Genomic DNA, 20,013 nt, shown 5'->3' on the forward strand with positions numbered 1-20,013 from the left:
TATTCTCTGAATCAGGACAGTAAATCACTTCCAGATCCATCTAATTGTCCTGTAATCTAGCCCATGTTTTGCACAAGAATATCATGAAGTACTTTATCAAATATTTTGCTAAAATCTAGGTTTGTTCTTTGTGCAGCATTCTCCTGATTTAATAATTTAGAAAACCTATCACAGAAGCAAACAACATCAGGGAGGCATGACCTGTCCTTCAATCAGCCAACCAACAAGCATTTATTAGGCACTTACCAAGTGCCCAGGTGCTCGTTAAGTCCTCGGGATACAAAAAAACCAAATATGTGTGTATATAATGTGTTTATATGTGTATATATACAGATACACTCATATACATATACACATATATGTGTGTGTGCACATGTGCATGTGTGCACCTGCCTCTATGAAGCTTAAATTTTAATGAATGAGACAATATAAGTATATATGTAAGTGCACGATGCATACAGAATAAAGGGAAGGGTGTTGTTGCAACCAGAGATATGCTACAGTCAGCTCTCTTCAGTGTGAGCACTTACACCTTGGAAATTGGCTAAAGCTACATATCAGGGCTTGATTTATTGTTTTGTTGATTGTCTAGACTTGAGAAAGTGGTAGAGAAATTGTTAATGATGACTAAACTGAGTGTGTTGTGTGTCTTCAGAGAACCAGTTATTAAACATCCACTAGCACATCCCTGGATGAAACTAAACTAGTACTTTGCTATCATTGCTTCTTTCTAGATCTTCACCAACCACTTCTTGAACGATACATTTTAGAATTTTTGTAAGGGACAGAAATCAAGCCCACTGGCTTAGAGTTTGTAGACTCTATTCTCTTCCTTCTTTTTTTGCCACAGTATAGCTCCCTCTGTCTTTATTTTTTTCCCTGAGTTTCCTCAACAGCCTCAGATCACCCTAAGAAGTGGGATTCCTGACGTATTTTTTAAAAATTACGTTGAACTATATTTTTGGATCTATCCATTATCACCTGTACTTGCTCCTATTTCCTTTCCATCTCTGCTTAAAGTCAAAGGTCATTGATATTATCTTCCAGTAAGGAACCTTTCTAAACTTAGCCTCTCTGGTCCATGGGCAATGTCTGACCCATTGTCAAAACTTCCCCATTTTGGTGGAACTTGAGCCGTTTTGTGCTCTTTTAGCATAGCCTTTGAGCCCCAGGCTTGTGTCCATGACACCGTGAGTTATCAGACATAGGCTTTAATTTTAGGAATGATTTCCTAAAATATATATGAAAAAAATTTCTACCATCACCACAACCACTCTTCTTCCTCCTCCTCCTCCTCACAATAATAATAATAATGATTACTAAGATTTATATAACTCTTACTATGTGCCAGGCACTGTACTAAATGCTTTATAATTATTGCCTCATTTGATTCTCACAACAACTCTGGGAAATAGGTGCTATTATTATCCCCATTTTACAGATGAGGAAAGCGAGGCAAATAGGAGGTAAGTGACCTGTCTAGGGTCATACAGCTCATAAGTGTCTAAGGCTGGTTTTGAACTCAAGGCTTCCTGACCCCAGGTCCAACACTCTATTAACTTCACTACCTACCTGCCCAGTATTTCTGTGTATATTAAATATTTACAAAGAAAGTTGCCTTTCCAGTATGATGGGGATGAAATGCAAATTCCATACTCCTTTCCCCTTTCACCTTACAAGTGAATGAGAGGGAAGAGTAGTATAGGAGGCTGTGTGGGCATAAATCAATCTAAGCATAATTCTAGGCCCTACTTAGATTGTGTATAAACCAGATGTGGCAATATGAAATGTGTTGTCTATACACGGACTAAGAGTTTTGTTCCATATAGCTCTGACTTCAACACATGCGTGTATGGGTATTTCTGTCCAATGGGGAAAAAGGCCAAGTGAAAATATAAATGACTTACTATTATGTCAATGTATATATTATACTATAAAATGGATTCATGCCCAGTTTTTATATTTAAATGTATAAAATGCTAAAGAAAATGTCCAGAATATGGGAATACAAATCCAAAACTATACATTGTAGTTCTGTTTACATTTCAGTTTCAGCTTTGTGTTTTTTTAAAGGAATTTTACTCTCATATGACCAAAATTTCATGAACACCAATGAATTTTACATCTTACCTTATCATTTCATGGAATTTACCTCAACCGGTATTTTAGGTAATCAAATCATGTTGATTGTGAAATGATTAGTTTTGATAATAGAGGCACCAACAGAAGCATACTTAATAGAATCTAAGGGTTAATATGATCTGGCATTTAATTATGATGTGTGGATTTCCCTGGGAGGAGGTAGTGGGAGGTGGGGGAGGTAAATTGCATTGAACAAGATAGCCATGAAGTGCTGCATTGATGTAATTTAATCAGGGAAAGCTTCTTATAGTGGATTGATTTTGTCTCATGTCCTGATAAAGCTTATTGAGAGCAGCTGAGAGAAGTTACCCTCTTTAATATCCTTTGCTGCAGCAGGACCTGCCAGTGAGCTTGGGCTTTCTAGTGCTATTTCTGCCATGTCTCTGGTAGATAGATATTGTGGGTTGAAGACAAATAAGCAGAAAGAAATCCCTTCTGAGAACATACCAATTTCTTGTGTTGTAATCTGCTATCAGGCGTGTTTCTTTTTGCAAGAACCCAGATCAGTGTGGATTAGGATTCAGTGCACAAAGCCTTCCATCAAAGCTGTGATTCGAAGTCAATTCTTTTTCTCTAGCTTGCTTTCAGCAAGTGAACTACATGTCAAAACCAAAAGGATCTCGTGTTCCTGATGATTGCTGCCCTTTAAAAAAAAAGGCCCATCCTTTCTTCTCTTGCTTTCTTTCCTCTTTAGCCCCTCTTTTCTTCTATGCTTTTATCCTTTCTCTTCACTTGATGTCTAACAAGTTTATCTCTTTTTTTTTTGGTATCAGCTTATAGACAGTCTCCAGTGTGAATATGGCATAATCCTTATAGATCACAGGAAAGGCAGGGTGCTGTAGGGGGAAGAACCCTGGACTATGAGTCTAAAGTCCTGGCTTGAACTAATAGCTTTCCTACTTATTAGTCTTTTGATTTTGGGCAAATTATTTAACCTCTCTGTCTCAGTTTCCTTATCTGAAAGATGGGGCTAAGAATAGCACCTATCTCCCAGGGTTGTTGTAAGGATGAAATGAGCTAATATTTATAAAACACTTTGTAAACTATAAAGTACTATATAAATGTTAGGTATTACTATTGTTATTATCACTGTCATCTATCCATATTTTTAAAATTAGTATAGGAGTCAGCATGACAAAATAGGTAGGAATCAAGTCGACTGCAGAGACAGTGAGACATGGGATCACAGTCTACCTCTGACACATGCTAATTGTGTGACCATGGTCAAGTCACCTAACTTCTCAGTGCCCCAGAAAATGTCTTGACTATAAATTATAGACCCGCAGGTTTGTAGGGTAGAGATTGTTTCCTCTACCAATGAAATCCTAGATTGGATACCTACCTCTTTAAAAAAAATGAAGTTATTTTCACCGTTGTGCTAGCTACCTCAAAGGAATTTCATGAGGATCAAATGAGATAAGGTATGGAGGGTATATCACCATTATAATATAATTATAATGATAGTTCATGTTTCTAGAACACTCAGGTTTATAAAATACTTTCCTTAATGACCCATTGAGATTTATTGATGGCTTCCATCTTACAGATGATGAAATAGGCCCAGGAAGTTTGAACTAGAACTCAAACCCATGTATTTTAACTATAAGACCAGTGTTTCTTTCATTTTGTCCAATCCCCTCATCAATCACTCAATGAATCAATAAAATTTATTAAGCACCTACTATGTGTCAGGCATTGTACTAAGTGCTGGGGTTACAAAAAGAGGCAAAAAACAATTCTTGGCCTCGAGGCGTTTATAATCTAATGGGTGAGACAACATGCAAACTAATGTCACTAGTGATGAAACGCCATCAAAGCATATTAGCAACAGTATTGCAACTTAGAGTCTTTGAGAATTGTCTGGTACACTGATTTAACCAGGATCCTACAGACCTGCCCCGAGATCTTCCTGACTCCAGGAACAGTTCTCTATCTACGTTGTTTCACTGCCTCTCATGCCTATTCATAGGCTATATTAGTGCAGACAATAAAAACATACATTATAGTAGTGGACGAGATTTATTAGGCACCTGAAGAATTTTACATATTAAGGTTTACAAAGTGCGTTGTTTCGCTTAAACTTTCAACAACATTGTCAAGAGGGTATGACAGTTATTGCTTCCATTTTAAGGTCAAGGAAATATGAGGTCGGAGTTGGTGAAGTGATTTGCCAGTGGTTACAAACTAGTAAATTTTGGAAGCAAGATGGAAACCCATACCTTCCTGCCTCTAGGTTCCGTGCCACTATCTACTCCCTGCTTCTTACAATTCCTCAAGACAAGTAGCACAAGTAAGATTGTTCCCAGGAAACAAGTCTCAGAAAGGTTAGGTGGCTATAGGACCCAGATTCAAACTTGGGTCTTCTGACTCCCAAATTCAGTGTCCTTTATATTTTACCAGAATTAAGCTGGCATGGGGCACATTCCTTGCATGTAGTGGGCACATAATAAATATTTGTTGAATTGAGTTGTTAGACTTGGAAGAAAAATCTAAGGTTCTGGTTCTCACTGTCTTTGTCACAAGCTTATTGTGTGACCTTGTATAATACACCTAATGTTTCAGAACTTGTGTGTGCTTGGCAGAATTTCAATTTACCCTGTTTTCCAGCTGTTCTTGTACTGAGAAGTTCAAGTAGACTTGACACATAGAGTCCCTAGAGGCCTGATGCCTAACCTTTTTGGAGATGTGGCACCATTGAATCATAATTTGATTTTTTCTTTTTTTTAAAATGATTTATTGATGCCCTTTTTTCTTTACATCGCAGTCACCTCTTAACAGCCCCTTCCCACCTTGAACCATTCCTTGAAACAATGAAAAACAGCTAAGCATAATTAATGGACAAAGTGGCTGATATTCCTTACAACTCTTCTTCATATTCAATCTGGATTCCTTATGCTGCTGCTTAAACTTACTGGTTTTTTTTTACATAATTGTGTGTAAAATGATTAGCACAATGCCTGGCACATAGTAGGTTCTTAATATTATTCCCTTCCTTTTCTTTCTTCTGGTCTAAGTGCCCTTACTTATAGTTCCTAATAGATGAAATTTTATTTCCCACCTTCATGCCTTTGCATAGAGTATGTGCCTCACTGGCACTACATAGAATCCCTAACTTTCTTCAAAGCACCAGGCAGATGCCCCCTGCTACTCACAGCCTTTCCAGCTCCCAATTGTTAGCACTCTTCCTCTCCTCCTCTCTCCCAAATTACCTTGTATGACTTGATGTGTGATTCGTCCTTATTTACTTTTGTATGTGTTCTATGCCCTCCTCCCCCCTTTCCAGTAGAATGGAAGCTATTTGAGGGCAGAGACAATCACATTTTTTATTTTATAACTGAAGCTTAATGCCTTGCATGCAGTAGCACTTAATAGTGACAATCACATACATTTGTCTTGTGTCTCGAGCTCTGTAAACTACTTCATATACATGACATCATTTAGTCCCATCAGATAAGGCAGCTAATACCTATATAGTTAAAAGTGACTTAATCAAGGTCACACAGGGCATAATCGCCAGATTCAGGATTTTCACCAAGGTTCTTTGTTTCCATGTCCCGCACCCCTTGTAAAGCATCTAGCACACAATGCCTTACTCATAGTAGGTCCTCAAGAAATGACCCATGATTGAAAAAGGGTTCCACACGTTAGTAATATGCTTGTAGGATAATGAATGGAAATCCATCTCATTACTTTACTGGCCTACCCTAGTGCTGTTATTAAGCTTTGCTTTTAAGCTTGTCTTTTTCAATCTAAATAATCTTCATTTATCATTCTAATTAGATTCTCCAAGTTTTGCAACTTCACTTTACTCAGTATTCATTCTTTTCTAAGTGTGATGGAGATTTACATGCAGAAGAGTGAGACACGGTAACTTTTAGCCCAAACATTTTAATTACCTGGATGGAGAAATGAGATGTCTCAGTGTGAGTTTTGTCCTTTATGCGCCTGGGGCTACAAAGTGTTTATGGGTTAATTTCCCATGCTAGGAGAACCTGTTTTACCTTGACCTTCCCTGCATTGTTGGGGTCAATGCTGGTTGCTGTTCCTAAAAACAGAGGCAGACTAGATCCACTTAGAGGGAATCATTTAATGTGCTGAGATGACGGTTTGCTGCAAACACACGTGAGCATTTGAACCAATTCCAGGGGAGGCTATTTGTACAAGTCGCTTTCTGAAATAATGCATGCCATTTGTAAACTCCCACCTTCCAACATACAAACTAAAGAATGACAAACTGTGATTTTTCCCCCATTCTTTTCTGAATGAAAGGGAACTTCAAAAGAAGGATGGTTGCAACTTTATCATCATTGGAACTCTGCCTCCTACAGAAGGCCTTTTTGCCTTCTTAAGCTCAGTTATTAATTAGGTTTCTCCTTACCATCCCCTCACTCCTTACTTTGAATTAATTCTTTACAATTAAAAATTTATTTATGTATATTATTTTCTTTCGATAGAATGTACCCTCCTTGAGGGCAGGGATTATTTTCATTTTGGCCTTTGTGGCCCCAGAACCTAACAAAGTGCATGGTATATCTTACGTGCTAATAGATGCTTGCTGAATGGGTTGAATTGAAAATAACATAAACTAACAGTAAGATAACAATACTTTTAATTACTGATAACTACCCAGATTATTATGTTCCTGAGTCACATTTTTAATGTAAAAGAGCTGCACATCTGAAAGATGAATAGACAGACATAGATACAGAAAATATCAAGGAGAAGAGGCAGTAGGATGTAGTAGAAAATGAGTTCACCTTGGAGACAGGAAAATCAGAGTTCAAGTCCTCCCTCTGCCACATTCTAGCTGTGCAACTCCGAACCAGTTATTTAACTTTCTCAGACCCCAGGGAACTTTCTAAGATAAAAAATTGCAAAGAATGTGCTGATATGGAAAAGGAGTTTCCTCATCAAGAAATTCCCTGTACTAATGAAATCACAGCACAGGTATCTTCCCTGCCCTCTTCCTGCAAAGAAAACAAATAAGAAAAATAAATTAAAGAAACCAGTACCTTTGGAAGAGAACCCCAAAAGAGGCTAAATAAGACAGAACAATAATGAGATTGTAGCTGTACAAGTTAAAAAAAAACAAACAATACTAACGCTTATATAGTACTTTAAGATTTGGATCTGATGCAAAATTTTATGCTAACAGGGTCCCAGAAATAGTTATGGGGTACATATAATGTTAGTAGCCAGAAAAAGGCACTTTTATCTTGGATCCATGCATCCCTAAATGCCGCATTGGGGTTAAAGCATTGGTTCATGCTTCCTCTAGAAATGAGACCTCTACAGCTATGTTGAAAGATCCAGTGGCTAATTTCAGTTGGTAGAGATAAAAATAAATCATAGGCTATAGTGGTCAGAGCTGGAAGGGACTTTAGAACTGAGAACACAGAATGACAGATCTGGGAGGAAAATCAGAATATATAATATCAGAATGAAAAGGACCTTAAGATATTTTCTAGACCAGGGGTGCGGAACCTGTGACCTCGAGGCCACATGTGTCCTTCTAGGTCCTTGGGTGCAGCCTTTTGACTGAGTCTAAGTTTTATAGGACAAATCCTTTTATTGAGGCGGTTTGTTCTGGGAAGTTTGAATTCAGTCAGAGGGCCACACCTGAGGACCTAGAGGGTCACATGTGGCCTCGAGGCTGCAAGTTCCCCACTCCTGATTGACCAACTTCTTTTTATAGATGAAGAAACGAAGACCCTTAATGCAAAAGTTACTTGGTCAAAGTTGCACACTTAGCTGAAGGCTGCACAGGGACTTGAACTCAGGTCTTCTTCCTCCCAGAGAAGCTCTTGGATTAAATTTTTATTCATTGCCATTTCTAGGAATATTTCTTGAACTGCCCTGATTTTCCTTAGTCTGCTAATTCCACCCTTGCTCCCCCACCCCCTTGCAAATCACAGTTAAACAAAGGCAAATGCAAAGCACGCATAATAAGAAAGCAAACTATGCTCAAGGAAACTCAACCAACACATGGGCAAGAGTTGGTTTTGTCTCTTTCCCGAAACTAATAACTCCCTGGAGAAAAAACAAAAACTGGGGATTTCAGGCAAACAGCCCTGTAGTTAGTTCTACATGTTTTCCCCCCAAATGGGAATAACACAGATATAGTAAAGCATTGATGTTTCTGAGATCCTTATTCTCTGACTGCAAGATAATAAAAGGGTAAGGGAGGGTACCAAGCCCTAAAAACTAGGTTTGGCATCTGAAGGAATTGTCAATTTGCTGGAATTCATGAGCAATAGTGCCACCTAGTGGACCAAAGCTGCTTCATACCAGCTCCACAGGGAACCCTGAACAAACAAACCCTCACCTACAGAGAAGCTTTACTGACAAGGATGCCAACCAAACTGGACATCTTTTAGTCACTAGAGAAGCCTTTTGCCTGAAGCAGGAGCTTGGTCCTTAGCTGCATCAGCACGTCACCCTTGCCTTTGATTGTCTTTGTGAAGTTGTGTCCATAAGGAGATGAGCCTGAGGGGACGATTTGCTGTGTTAGAAGTCTCAGCCCCAGCAGGATCCAGCCAGATGGCAAGCTGTGGGTGCTGCATTTATGCCCCCGTAGCACAGTGACAAGGGACCCACCCCAATGGCAGCCCTGTGGGAGAATACTCTGAGGTCCAAAGCCAGCTGTTTCTACCTCGTAGGGTGGGAGAAAACAACAAGTGATTTTTCTTAACTGTATGAGGGATGAATCTGCTTATAGTTAATCAACCAGCAGAGGTGGAGAATCTAGAAGTGTAAGTTGTTTTAGCTTTTGGGGATGAGGGGGAGAGTGGGGAGCCTATTGACTTTCCTTTCCTCTTCCAATTTTGACCCAGGACCCAGATTAACTAGGATGCTTTTTGATATAAGCATCAGATAGAGGTGTTTTTGTTTGTTCTCTCTACACACAGGAGGAAACAGATCAGTGCTTGACTCCAAGCCTAAACTTAACTCCATTCATTATAACAGCTGGCATTTATGTAGTGCTAAAGGTTAGGTTTGCAAAGCATTTTACCTACATTATGTCATTCGATCCTCATAACAATCCTGCAAAGTAGATGCTTTTAATATTCTCTGTTTATAGATGAGTCAATAAGCAAGTATTTATTAAAATAAATAAATTGAAGCTGAGAGATGTTAAGGGACTTTCCTAAGCTTTTATAGTTTGCAAATTTGGGGGCAGTTGGATGGTTTAGTAGATAGAGTGCCAGTCCCGGAGTCAGGAAGATTCCTCTTTGTGAGTTCAAATCTGGCCTCAGACACTTATTAGCTGTGTCACCCTGGGTAAATCACTTAACCCTGTTTGCCTCAGTTTCTGCATCTGTAAAATTATTTGGAGAAGGAAATGGCAAACCACTCTGTTCTCTTTGCCAAGAACCAACAAGTGGGATCACAGAGAGTTGGACAGGACTGAAAAAGGACTCAACAATAACAACAAAATGCTGCAGCAGGATTTTTAACTCAGATCTTTCTTGACTATGGGACCAACACTGTCCACTGTGCCACCTTGCTACGTAGTTTACAGTACAATAATGAAAACCACTCAGAAGTACATGCAGGTACTGCCTTACGCTTTCCTTACTTCCATGACCGCTTCCTTTCTTGCTTTAATTCCCCTGATCAGATCCAGTCTCCTCATGTTCTCAAATTCTTTTTGAGCTCCCTGGATGCTTTCCTATAAAAAGGAAGTCAAGATGAATCATTCTCCTTCCTTAAGACTCCCTTCCTTCTTGTATCTCCTAGATATCCTTACTTTGCTTCTATTTCTCTATTAAGAACCCCCAATGTGCCTATGAGTTCCTTATCCTCTCCTAACAGTTACAAAATAGAGACTATGCTCTATACCTTCTAATAATTTACAATCTAATCAGGAAAAAACAAACTCCAAACCCCTGCCTCTACTGCCCTCCCCTTTGCCCCAACAACTGGAAGGAAAAGATAATTAACCAACCAGGCAATGCTTCATCAGGGCCAAAAGACGTGGTACACACGATAAGAGCTACAGGAGCTCAGATGATAACAGGATTTAAATTTCAAGGGACTTTAGAGATCGTCTAAATATTTAGGTGGCTAGGAAATGCCCAACCAGGACTTAGGAGGACCTGAGCTTAAATCTGCCCAGAGATACTTTCTAGCCCTGTGACCCTGGGCAAGCCACCTACCCTGTCTGTCTCACTTTCCTCAACTGTGGAAGGGTAAATAATATTAACACCACCTATTCCCAGGGCTGTTGTGAGGATCAAATGAGATAATACTTGTAAAGGCCTTTGCAAACTTTAAAGTGCTATGTAAATGCTGGCTATTATTATCTTTTGAGACCTAGAGGGGGGAAATGATTTGCATACTCATTATACGAGTAGTAAGTGGCAGATTTGGGATCTGAACTCAAGCTCTCTAAGTCACAATCTAGTGATCATTTCGTTGTATCACAAAGAGGAGAGAGACTAATGTAGTCTGGTATAGTCAGGGAAGGTTTCACTGGAGGAGTGGGATTCAAGGTGGACATTGAAAGATGTAACTTATGTGAGTGATGAGAAGAAGGATATTTCAGGACTCTTAAAACTGGAAAGGACTTTAAAGATCATTTAGCCCTTCATTTTGTAGAAAAAGAAATTGAGATCAGAAAGGTGAAATTGCTTGCCGGGAGTTATACAGATTACACATTAGTGGCAGAGCTGGGACTTGGATGCTTCAGATATGTTCAGGAAATGGTAAGGCTTTGATCCATGAAAATAAGCATACTATGGTGTTCTTTTGTCCAGTTTTCTAAGATTATATATGTTATATCAGAGAAGCAGCAGGGCATAGTGAGTAGCAAGCTAGCCTCAGAGTTAAAAAAAAAAAAAAACTTGGGTTCAAGTCTCAGCCATGACATGTATTAACTCTCAGGGCTTGACCTTGGGCAGGTGATAACTTCTAAGTGTTCCTGGTAACTCTCTGAACCTCTAAGGTGCAGAGTAGGGGCTCCTCTGCGTTGATAATGAGAAGTTCTTCATTAGAAGCTCCCTATATCAACCTAATAACAGGTCTAGTCATAGATACACATCATACAAATTCACGTTCACATATATTCTATTACCCTGAGTGACTAAAAAGAGGTTGCTACTGTGTAAGCATCAGAGATATTCAAGATTTGAAAGGGAATTAAATAAAAAAGGGTGAAGGAAGAGAAGCAGGTACATTGCTTCAAATCTTGACAAGGGGGTGAATTGAGTGTTGGCAAAAAGCAACCATTCTTTAGTCTTTATTCTCAGGAAATTCAACTGTTCCCCCAAGGAACCAAGAAGAGACTGAAAGTACTGGTTCTCACACTTCATTCTCTCTCAACCCAGGAGGACAGATGGCAAAGTACCTCTCCCTGAGGACTCGAGCAGGGAGAGAAACCCCAGGAGAGAAATCCAATGTTCAGATGCCTTCTTGCACCCAATAGTCAAGAGAAAAGGATGTGGGAGACTCTTCTGTTGAATCCATAAGAAGTCCTCACAAATGCTAGTGTTGCAGGGAGAAAAGGGGTGAATTTCCCATTGTGATGGGTGTTTTTAAGGGGAGGGAAGAAGAGGGATGGTGATAGAGTAAGATGGCAAACCTTCCCTTAGAAGGGGAATTATACAAATATTATCTCATTTGCTCTTCACAACAACCCTGGGAATAGGTGCTATTATTATTCCCCCTTCCATGATTGAGGAAAGTGAGACAGACAGGGTAAGTGGCTTGCCCAGGGTCACGGGGCTAGAAAGTGTCTCTGGGCAGATTTAAACTCAGGTCTTCCCAAGTCCTGGTTGGACCTTCCCTTTCCATTTTCATTGCACACAAAATGGTACTTTCCCTTAATGACTTTTCTTTTGTATTTTTCTGATAACTAGTCACAAGATTAAGGGGTCTTAGAGTTGAAAGAGACATAGGACCATAGCTTCAGAGCTGGAAGGAGGCTCATAGATTAACCAGTCCAACTAGATAATGTAGTGGTATAGGAAGAGCTTTGAATTAATAATCATAGGAACTGAGTTCAAGTGAAGGATATGCTGCTTACTACCCATATGAAAGAGGGCAAGTCACTTCTCCTATATAGGCATAAATATGCAAGCAAGAACACCTTCAAGGAAGCCAAAGTAGGTCTCATTGCTAGGTAATAAAATTATTTTTTTAAACAATGACAGACTCAGATAGGAATTAAATTAATGTGAGGGTTAGAATTATTATTTTTTTCTTATGAGTGATTATTGAGTAAAAAACTCCTTGCAGGCAAGGAGCATGTCGTCTTTAACCTTTCTTCTTACCCCAGCCCAAATAAAGTGCTCTACACACAGTAGGGCTTTCAAACTTGTTGAATTGATGAATTGTTTATTGAATAAAATTTATAGGTGAGGATTTATATGTACAGTAGAGTGAGAGCTATGAGGGCAAAGGCAATTTTCAATTTTGTCTTTGTATCTATAAGAGCTTAGTAGTCATGTAGTTGGCATCAAGCAAAAATCACTTATTAAACACCTAAATAATTGTTCTTATTGTTAGACTCTGGGAAATGCAGAATTATAATAAGACCAAGGAACTAATTTGGTCTATATAGGGGGTAATGGGTCTCCATGCCTCAAATCTCTCCCCCCATCCTTTATTCAGGTGTCAGCCTGACCTTCCTAAAGCACACGTCTATCCATGTGACACACTCCCCCCACCACAATAAACTGCAACGTGGTTCCCTCTCACCACCAGGATCAAATATGAAATCCTATGTTTGACATTTAAAGCTCATCATAAGCTAGCCCCTCCCCCGCCATCTTCCTATATTCTTTTCTCCCCTCCCCTTCCCTCGGTGCACTCTTCATTCTAATGACTCTGGTCTCCTTGATGTTCTTCCAACAATACACTATAACTCTGCTCCACACATTTCACTGGCTGTCCCCATGCCAGAGAAAGGAAAGAGGTGGGGCAGATTCTCTCCCATCCTCTATCTTTCATTCTTCCTGGCTTTCTTCAAGTCTGAGATAATACCTCACCTTCTATAAGAAATCTTTCCTGATCCCCTTTAATGACTTACCTCTGCTGATTAGTTCCAATTTATCTTATTTGTAGTTTTTTTTGGTACATAGTTATTTCTGGACTTGAGGCCAAAAAACTCAGCTTCAAATACAGACTCTAATACTTAACTAGTTTTTTGCCTCTGACAAATAACTTTATCTGTAAGCCTCGGTTTCTTCATCCATAAAAAGGAGGAAATAATGTTTGCAGGAAAAGTGTGGTTTAGTAGATAGAGACGTGGCCTCAGAGTCAAGAAGACATGGGTACAAGTTCAAACTCTGACACGTTTTCTGTGTGATGCTGGGTGTTATTTCTTTCCAATTAGATTGTGAGCTCCTTGGAGGCAAGGACTGTCTTTCACCTTTCTTTGTATTCCTAGGGCTTAGCATAGTGCCTAGTACATAGCAGATGTTTAATAAATGCTTGTTGACTAACTACGAAAGCAAGTATCTGGGGGAGATGAGCAGACTGAGAATGGAATTGAACTAAAAGCCTGGCAAAAAGGATAGTATTTTACCTGTTATTCCACTATGAGTCATATGGTATAATAGAAAAAACAAAACAAAACTCTGCACTAGAAGTCAATAGACTTGGGGCCCACCCTCACTCTAGCATTTCTAGTACCTAGTGGTGTGACCTTGAGTGAGTCATTTCTCAATGACTTGTTTCCTTCTTTGTAAAATGAAAAGGTTATAATGGCTGCTCTCTAAAGTCCTTGCTGGCTATAAAATTTGATCCTTCTTTAAAATAGCATGTCCTGAGATTATCAGGAGCAAATATATCATCAACAAAAATATGCCACGAACATTGAGACTCTGGAGACACTCTGGTCATTCCAATGAAGGACATGCTTTTCTACAGCTTAGCCTCACCGACCTGGGGAAGGGAGCAGGGCTATGACAGCAGGATTCCAAAGTGATTGTTTTATGCAAGACTGGTGTGACAAGGACACTATACACACTGGACTGGTAAGCACAGCATGGTGGCAAAGCTGTTTACTGCTAAGAAATAGCAAGCCAACACAAGCCATGCTGATGGTTGTCAGAAATCCAGTGGTTCTTTTTGAGTAAAGTAATTCTGCTGGACACAAAGAAAGCAGATGGATCATAGACAAGCGCTTTAATGTGCCTCTGAGTTACATAGTAGATGAGATGTCTATTTTTCCATTTTCTGGTTGGAGCAGAGACTTAAGTAAGGTGTTGGTCCAGGGAATCAGATTTAGGAAGGGCTGACAGCACTGGAAGCCTTGAGCAATGTAGAAACTAAGAAAAAAAAGTTTAGTGTCTAGTTGGTAAAAAAAAAATTTAGTTAAAATTATTAATAATTAGTTAAAATAGGAATAAAATAGGAATGCCACTTGGCATGCTGGAGTGACACCCAGCATCACACAGAAAACATGTCAGTGTTTGAACTTGTACCCAGGTCTTCTTGACTCTGAGGCCAAGTCTCTATCTACTAAACCATACTTTTCTTGCAAACATTATTTTCTCTTTTTTATGGATGAAGAAACTGAGGCTCAGAGATAAAGTTATTTGTCAGAAGCAAAAGTTAAGTATTAGAGTCTGCATTTGAAGCTGGGTTTTTTGGCCTCAAGTCCAGTGTTTTTCCATATCTAGGTATAGACATGCATCCCAAAATCAAAATGCAGAATTATTTCAAGTGCATCAGAGGAGTACAAGCAAGCTTCTTTCCTATTGTTTGGAATAGACATTCCATATTTAAAGGGCAGCACTGGTGAAGAGAGTTGAAAAAGTGTGCAATATGTTATATCAGTAGGCAAGATTCATGACCTTGAGGATGACCACGAACAAGCCTGAATGGTTTGGAATCGACAAGTATAGGAAATTCTTTAGGTGGAAGGCAGAGGAAGTATAAAATTTATTTGGACATGAGAGAATACAATCCCAGTACCAGTAATTACAATTCCACATAGTAGCAATGATATTCCAAAGCCAGTGAGTCCACCTCAATGTAGCAACAAGGAAATTATAACACAGTATTATAGCAAGGAGCCAAGTTATCCTGTAACCTTTCCTCCTTCTAGGGCCTTCCTGTAAACAATCACTCAAGAATCCTAACTCTCAGCTCAGCACTCTCTTCTACAGCTCTGTAGACTCCGAGTTCCTGTTCCTTCTCCTTAGGCTGAATTCCAATTCCTGTAGCTCTCTAGCTCTCACTGCCTCAATATCCTCTTGATGTCTGCTTCTGAATCCTACCACTCTCAGTTCTGCTGCTCTCTTTTTATGCAGTCAGTGCAGCTGCCCTTAGGGCCCTGAGGGCTTCAGGGTCATATTAGCTTAACTAGCAAAAAGGTGTGGGCCTGGGGCCTCAATACCTAGTTAGTGAAAACGTGTGGGCCTGCCTCTAATCAGGCCTCCTTTTATTGGCCCCACCTGAGGCCTATTTAGTCGTCGGGGAAAGATCTCATCGGGGAAAGATCTTTCACTTTACTGATTGGCCTTATTCATGGGGGATCACCCCTTTAACTTCTCAGTGTCTCACAGTGCCTGAAATGAACATCAGTCATTTCCTTGGGTTAAGGCATTAGAGGACCTGATTAAAATGTAAACATGTTATGTAACAACCTTCAACACATTCACCCTTATTGGGAATGAGTTTACCATCTTCATTTACCTTCTAGGGCCATGAGGCAATCAGACATGAGGCAGTAGACTCCAATAGGGAAACAGAAAAGAGGATGCCCCACTGGGATACTGAGTACGGGCCCTTGGAAGCCAGGTGGTCAGTTTAAATTGGAGAAGGGGAATAGAAGGACCTAGAAAACAAACTTAGCTTGCTTCCCAGATGTGCACAGGGACAACTCTGCTTCCCAGCCATACTTGTACAAATGGAGAGATGCTCTATTGGTTTCTCTTTATAGGAAAATATTAGCTCTTGCTGATTTCAGTGTATGCACAGCAGTCTCTCATAACATTCCTCACAGGCAGCGCCCAGGAAGACATATGGACAGGCTGTTCTCTATGGTAGGGCTGTTCTTGCTTCTCAGCAAATGTTCACACACAGGTTGCAGTTCTGTGCTATTCGTCCAGCAGATTCTTCTGTGTGCCTGAGGACTTGCCGCTCCCTGCCCGTGCCTGTAAAACCATTCAGAGCGAGAGAGGCATTCCGGAACAGCAGCTCCAGTGCCTGCTTTTTGATCTCATGCCTGGCTTGAGGTTCATTTCCCATGATAGCTCAGAATCCGGAGCAACTGTTCCTTGACAGTATGTTGTGAAAATGAACAGGAAATACAACCCGATCAAATTCTATGTGATTTGTTTAAAGTGATAAGTAAATAATTGCATAGAGGAGCCATTCCAGTTCAATGGAATCCTTTTGGGAGGCAGCATGGTACAGGGAAAGAGTACTGAAATTAGAGAGCTAGTTTTGAAGTGACGGGACCTGGGTTAAAATCCTTACTCTGCCAGTTACAACATGTGTGACCTTAGGGGAGTCACTTCACCTTGCTTGGGCCTTAGTAAGCCAAGGGGTTTGGATGAGATGACCTGCATGATTCCTACCTGCTCTAGGTCTATGATTCTTTAATCTAGCAGCTAGAGATCGGGATTGGAAAATACCAATCCTCCCCTATCATTTATTGAACACCTACTATGTGTCAGGTACTATTCAAGGTACTGGGGATACAAAGAACAAATGTAAACTAGTCACTTCTGCCAAAGAGCTTGCATTTGGCCGGGGTTTGGGGGCGGGAGGAACATGCAACATGTATATATGCATACGTGTGTGTGTTAACACACAGGCATGCACACACAAAATAAGTACAAGTGTATATCCCACCCTGTCCACTCCTCATTCTTTTTCATTCTTGTCTGTCTATAGATGCTTAAATAGCACATTTACTTGGTAGTGTCGCCTCTAGGAGGGCGGGGTCACTGTCTTTGGTAAGCTTTGTAATCCAGTAGCACCTAGCACATGGTTCTGCTTATAGGTAAAGCTGAATAAATGTTAGTTGCAATGTTCCTCAGAAACTTGAAGTAGTGGAATTGGGAAATATATGGCCACCTGCCTTCTTCTCCCCACCTTAGAAGCAGCAGTGGGGCATAGGAGGGAGCTATCATAAGTACTAAGAATAATAGGTATGGGGTTAGTGTCAACGGATACTTTTCTGCTTTTGATACTCAGTATGCTAAGTTTTCATCTGCCCGCCGCATCTCCTAGATGTTCATGGGTTCCTTAGCATGCAGTTTTGGAAAGTTGTCATACTAGTCTGAACTATATCTCACATCAGGTCCCCAGAATCTAAATTTTTTATTCTAGAAGACATACTGTGCCTGAATTATTGGCTATAAAACAGATTAGAACACATTTAAAAGAATATTTTTAAATAAGGGGAAACAGAATCCTTATTCTTCTTGGGAAATATCATTTCTAGTCCCATACACACACTGATAAAAAGTCACAGACCAATATGGTCTCCATTTGCATTGTGTAAAATATTTTATGAATTTTATGATGCACTTTTTAAAAAACATGATTTTTTTGTTTTGGGTTTTTTTTTTTTTTAGCAAAAGTCATAATTGAGAATCATTGCCCACTATTGGAATTTGCAAACTCAATCTTGTTTCCATGGAAACTGCTGCATTTATCCTGTATTCATCAGAGGGATATTTTGTTAATATTTTACATTCAAATACTATTCCAAGTATTGTGCATTTCACTGCCTTGCACCATCTGAAATACACAATTAATAGTGTTTTTCTGTGGGTGATGGGCTTATTTGTGGCAGCCTGATGCCTTTGCTTCAGTTCTGAAGCATCTACTTACTACTCTTATTGGAGAAGACAGTAGCAATTTAGATGCTATTGCTGTTAGAAGAGGAAGGAACATTTTGTGCTAGTACACCCCACTGGGACAAAATATATATTGAGTGTTTTATTTTTCCCTCATTCACATGGGTCTTTGCTGTGTGGCAGTTTTTGTACTGCTTTCATTGAGCCTCATGTTAGAAATATTGGTCAGCTGATTATCTGAAGTTGTTAGAATTGAGATTGTTGGATTTTGTCCTTATTTTTTCTTAAAAAAAAAAACAGAAAAATAAATGAGGGAGTCTTGTATGAAAGAGCAAGTGTGGATGCTGGAGATATTTGGCGATGATTTGAACTGTGTTCCTACTGACTTAAACACCTAGGAGTGTCCTGATGCTTTAGTCCTTTTCACACTGACTCCTTTTTTATTCCTGGGATTATATGGTAATAGATTAAGGGCTGAAAGGAACCAAACATAGAGATCTTCTATTTATTATGTAGATGATGAAATTGAGACCCAAAATGACTTGTTTAAAATCTCACAGGCAGTAGGATCTAGAGTATCAGGCACTACCCCAAGAAATGAATGCTATAAGAGCTATAATAAATATCTTTCATAATAATAATAATAATAATAATAATGCTATAAATTTTTTAATCCATAAAATGGGTCAATGGTATGCCTATTTTATTTGTTTGGTTTTCCTCATAGAATTGTTGTGAGGCTCAAATGAGATAATGTATGTGAAAGTGCCTTGTAAAGTATCATACCAATGGAAGGTAGGGATATTGTCATCATCTCATGTGATCTAGTTGGGAATGACGAGGTGCTTGTGCTTGGACCCCAATTCCAAGCACCCCATCTGATATACTTACCTAGGCTGGAATCACATCTACCTACCAGACTGTGAGGTCCATGAGGGCAGTGAGCAGGTTTTATTGCAGGGATTCTTCTCACCTCAAATTTGAATCTCATGCAGAAGCCCTGAACCCAGTGTTCTGCAAACAGTAGGCACTTATTCAATTCTAAATTAAATTTTGAATTCTCTGCTGCTCTCAGGAGCAATTCATCATCACGGCCTACCCCTGAATGTTCTTTCCTTGAATATTCTCCCCATCCACTGAGTAATTTGATTAGCAGAGTAGAAGAACTTTGAAGCAAATCCCATGCTAAAGCCACCATTTGAGAGAGCTTTGTCGTAAAATGCTAATTAAATTGTTTTCACAACCCCCAATTTTTTCTTTTAAAAATATTATATCAAGGCTTTAACAAAACCACAACATAGTCACTTCTTAATATTACCCTCCCCTGACAGAGATTTCCTTTGTTAACATAGATAAATAAAACCAATATCCATACCCAAAGTCTTTCTCCATCCCACCTTGCCACCAAGAAGAGAAAGGCATGTTTCATGAAATATTCTCTGAACATCCTTATTTTATCAATAGCTTACTACTGTCACAAATAAAGGTTTTGGAGTTTACTCTCATTTGAAAAAGAATTTTGTAAGTGCAAAGTAAGTGAAATATTGTTCTTAGCTACTATCTTCCCTTCATATACAAATGGTACTGTAGAGAGCGAGGAACTTGGAATTGGAAGACCTCACCTCAGATACTTGCTAGTTGTGTGACCCTGAGCAAGGAACTTAAGCTTTCCTACCCTCAGTTTCCTTATCTGCAAAATGGGGGTGCACAAGGTTGTTGTGAGAGTCAAATAAACAAATGCATGAAAAAGTGCTTTGCATACCTTAAATTATTAGCAGCTATTTAATAATTAAATAATGAATAAGTTAATAATATGTCTAATAATAAATCAAGTATTATTATTTAATTATAAAACTATTATTGGTAGTAGTATGTCAAGAATGGATAAATTAAGGCAGACTCAAGACCCAAGACAAATAGCATAGTGCAAATGATATTTATTTAAAGTCTTAAAGAAAAGGTGTTGAGAAGCATGATAGGAAACCTTTCACTCTGCCATATTATAACTTGACTGCTCTGGTGGCAACTCATGAAATTGAAGAGAGTTTACACATTTAAGAAGGACGCAGTGATTGACACATTGAGTTAGGAATGGGAATTGTTCAGG

The sequence above is a fragment of the Trichosurus vulpecula genome, chromosome 3 (assembly GCF_011100635.1).
Source record: "Trichosurus vulpecula isolate mTriVul1 chromosome 3, mTriVul1.pri, whole genome shotgun sequence".
NCBI classification, from domain to species: domain Eukaryota; kingdom Metazoa; phylum Chordata; class Mammalia; order Diprotodontia; family Phalangeridae; genus Trichosurus; species Trichosurus vulpecula.